Here is a 3,907-nt window from a genome sequence, read left to right as displayed (position 1 = left end):
CCCGAGCGCCCAAAGGGGCGAATCGACTCCTCCAGATATACCGCCGGGCAGCCAGCCAGGACACCGGGGCTCTGCCCAACAGACGCGAACCGAGGCCCGCGGAAGGACAGGCTGCGCACCCGGGCCGTAGGCCGGCACCCAGCGGGTCGCGACGTCCTACTAGGGGAGAAGTGCGGCCCACCGCACACCGGAACGGCCCCGCCCCGCGGCGAGTGGAAAGGCAACCGGACACGACCCCGCCGCGAATTGCTCCGCGCGGGCGGCCGGCCCCATCTGCCGAGGGCGGAGGCCAGTGGCCGGATGGGCGTGAATCTCACCCGTTCGACCTTTCGGACTTCTCACGTTTACCCCAGAACGGTTTCACGTACTTTTGAACTCTCTCTTCAAAGTTCTTTTCAACTTTCCCTCACGGTACTTGTTCGCTATCGGTCTCGTGGTCATATTTAGTCTCAGATGGAGTTTACCACCCACTTGGAGCTGCACTCTCAAGCAACCCGACTCGAAGGAGAGGTCCCGCCGACGCTCGCACCGGCCGCTACGGGCCTGGCACCCTCTACGGGCCGTGGCCTCATTCAAGTTGGACTTGGGCTCGGCGCGAGGCGTCGGGGTAGTGGACCCTCCCAAACACCACATGCCACGACAGGCGGCAGCCTGCGGGGTTCGGTGCTGGACTCTTCCCTGTTCGCTCGCCGCTACTGGGGGAATCCTTGTTAGTTTCTTTTCCTCCGCTTAGTAATATGCTTAAATTCAGCGGGTAGTCTCGCCTGCTCTGAGGTCGTTGTACGAGGTGTCGCACGCCACACCGCCAGCCGGCTGTGCACGCTACCGAGTAAGTACCGGTATGCGAACCGCCAGGCGACGGGCGCGCATCGCACGTTTAAGGAGACGCGGCCGGCCCCACAGGCGGCCACGACACTCCCAGGTCTGCGAAGCGGGGCAAACGCCGCGCGCTTCAGTATACGTAGCCGACCCTCAGCCAGACGTGGCCCGGGAACGGAATCCATGGACCGCAATGTGCGTTCGAAACGTCGATGTTCATGTGTCCTGCAGTTCACATGTCGACGCGCAATTTGCTGCGTTCTTCATCGACCCACGAGCCGAGTGATCCACCGTCCTGGGTGATCTTTTCATAGTTTCCACCATCTCTTTCGAGACAGTTGCATAGGCGGGACTGAGGCGTGTGGCGGCCCTGTTCCAGCGTTCAGTGTCCAACGGCCTCACGGCCGATGGGCGTCGTACGGCTCCACACCGGAGCGGACAGGCAGTCGGGCGAAAGTCATTCAAAACCGGCGCCAGGCGCCAGGTGCCGCAGGCCAGCCGCTCCAGCGCTTCAGCGCTCGTACCACACAACATTGCCGTTAGTTTTGAGACGAACGCGTGGTTCCGCACGCGGCGCACGGCTACTGCGAGCCGTACAGGTAGCTGCGTGTTGCGCGACACGACACGCACATCGAAAGACATGCAGTCTAGTCGGTAATGATCCTTCCGCAGGTTCACCTACGGAAACCTTGTTACGACTTTTACTTCCTCTAAATGATCAAGTTTGGTCATCTTTCCGGTAGCATCGGCAACGACAGAGTCAATGCCGCGTACCAGTCCGAAGACCTCACTAAATCATTCAATCGGTAGTAGCGACGGGCGGTGTGTACAAAGGGCAGGGACGTAATCAACGCGAGCTTATGACTCGCGCTTACTGGGAATTCCTCGTTCATGGGGAACAATTGCAAGCCCCAATCCCTAGCACGAAGGAGGTTCAGCGGGTTACCCCGACCTTTCGGCCTAGGAAGACACGCTGATTCCTTCAGTGTAGCGCGCGTGCGGCCCAGAACATCTAAGGGCATCACAGACCTGTTATTGCTCAATCTCGTGCGGCTAGAAGCCGCCTGTCCCTCTAAGAAGAAAAGTAATCGCTGACAGCACGAAGGATGTCACGCGACTAGTTAGCAGGCTAGAGTCTCGTTCGTTATCGGAATTAACCAGACAAATCGCTCCACCACTAAGAACGGCCATGCACCACCACCCACCGAATCAAGAAAGAGCTATCAATCTGTCAATCCTTCCGGTGTCCGGGCCTGGTGAGGTTTCCCGTGTTGAGTCAAATTAAGCCGCAGGCTCCACTCCTGGTGGTGCCCTTCCGTCAATTCCTTTAAGTTTCAGCTTTGCAACCATACTTCCCCCGGAACCCAAAAGCTTTGGTTTCCCGGAGGCTGCCCGCCGAGTCATCGGAGGAACTGCGGCGGATCGCTGGCTGGCATCGTTTATGGTTAGAACTAGGGCGGTATCTGATCGCCTTCGAACCTCTAACTTTCGTTCTTGATTAATGAAAACATACTTGGCAAATGCTTTCGCTTCTGTTCGTCTTGCGACGATCCAAGAATTTCACCTCTAACGTCGCAATACGAATGCCCCCGCCTGTCCCTATTAATCATTACCTCGGGTTCCGAAAACCAACAAAATAGAACCGAGGTCCTATTCCATTATTCCATGCACACAGTATTCAGGCGGGCTTGCCTGCTTTAAGCACTCTAATTTGTTCAAAGTAAACGTGCCGGCCCACCGAGACACTCAATAAAGAGCACCCTGGTAGGATTTCAACGGGGTCCGCCTCGGGACGCACGAGCACGCACGAGGCGGTCGCACGCCTTCGGCTCGCCCCACCGGCAGGACGTCCCACGATACATGCCAGTTAAACACCGACGGGCGGTGAACCAACAGCGTGGGACACAAATCCAACTACGAGCTTTTTAACCGCAACAACTTTAATATACGCTATTGGAGCTGGAATTACCGCGGCTGCTGGCACCAGACTTGCCCTCCAATAGATACTCGTTAAAGGATTTAAAGTGTACTCATTCCGATTACGGGGCCTCGGATGAGTCCCGTATCGTTATTTTTCGTCACTACCTCCCCGTGCCGGGAGTGGGTAATTTGCGCGCCTGCTGCCTTCCTTGGATGTGGTAGCCGTTTCTCAGGCTCCCTCTCCGGAATCGAACCCTGATTCCCCGTTACCCGTTACAACCATGGTAGGCGCAGAACCTACCATCGACAGTTGATAAGGCAGACATTTGAAAGATGCGTCGCCGGTACGAGGACCGTGCGATCAGCCCAAAGTTATTCAGAGTCACCAAGGCAAACGGACCGGACGAGCCGACCGATTGGTTTTGATCTAATAAAAGCGTCCCTTCCATCTCTGGTCGGGACTCTGTTTGCATGTATTAGCTCTAGAATTACCACAGTTATCCAAGTAACGTGGGTACGATCTAAGGAACCATAACTGATTTAATGAGCCATTCGCGGTTTCACCTTAATGCGGCTTGTACTGAGACATGCATGGCTTAATCTTTGAGACAAGCATATGACTACTGGCAGGATCAACCAGGGAGCTGCGTCAACTAGAGCTGAGCAGCCGGCCGCCCGGGAGTGTGTCCCGGGGGCCCGCGCGAACACGCAAGCGTCCGCTCAATTATTCTGCAAACAGGAGGAGGCTGAGCTCCCCTGCACAACACACCTCGAAACCCTCTCAGGTCCCGGCGGCGCGCAGCGCCGTCCTAAGTACTTGGTCGGGTTCGAGAGAGGCGCAATCGCCCGGAGTTAGGCGAGTAGACGCTTTAGGTGCGACCACCCGTGCTCCCAACTGAGCTTGCCGCTGCCGACAGAGGCCCGGGAGCGTGCTGTCGTGGCATTGCCGGCGGGAGACAACACGCGCCACCTACGGTGACCGGCAGCTCCAACGCCAGCGCCACAGAAGGACAAAAGCCCCACTTGGGTGCCGAAGCGAACTCTCCCAGCACAGCGCACGCGCCAACACGTCCGCACAGCTGCGATACAAACCACCTGCGAGAACCGCTGGGGCGACCGAGCAGCAGACGGCGTCGCGGCGCCGAGCGCCGGGCGGCGGCGCATCCTC

General features: G+C 57.8%; 2 non-coding genes across 2 annotated transcripts; both read right to left on the bottom strand.

The window, feature by feature from the left end:
• Positions 1 to 966: 966 nt before the first annotated feature.
• Positions 967 to 1,121, bottom strand: LOC126429254 (5.8S ribosomal RNA). The gene has a single exon (XR_007576900.1). It is a non-coding gene; the product is annotated as a 5.8S ribosomal RNA (ribosomal RNA).
• A 353-nt stretch (positions 1,122 to 1,474) lies between these two features.
• Positions 1,475 to 3,382, bottom strand: LOC126429268 (small subunit ribosomal RNA). The gene has a single exon (XR_007576913.1). It is a non-coding gene; the product is annotated as a small subunit ribosomal RNA (ribosomal RNA).
• Positions 3,383 to 3,907: the final 525 nt, after the last annotated feature.

The sequence above is a fragment of the Schistocerca serialis genome, unplaced genomic scaffold (assembly GCF_023864345.2).
Source record: "Schistocerca serialis cubense isolate TAMUIC-IGC-003099 unplaced genomic scaffold, iqSchSeri2.2 HiC_scaffold_1014, whole genome shotgun sequence".
NCBI classification, from domain to species: Eukaryota; Metazoa; Arthropoda; class Insecta; order Orthoptera; family Acrididae; genus Schistocerca; species Schistocerca serialis.
Note: the sequence above shows the minus strand (reverse complement) of the source record. Positions and strands in the feature narration are given on the sequence as shown.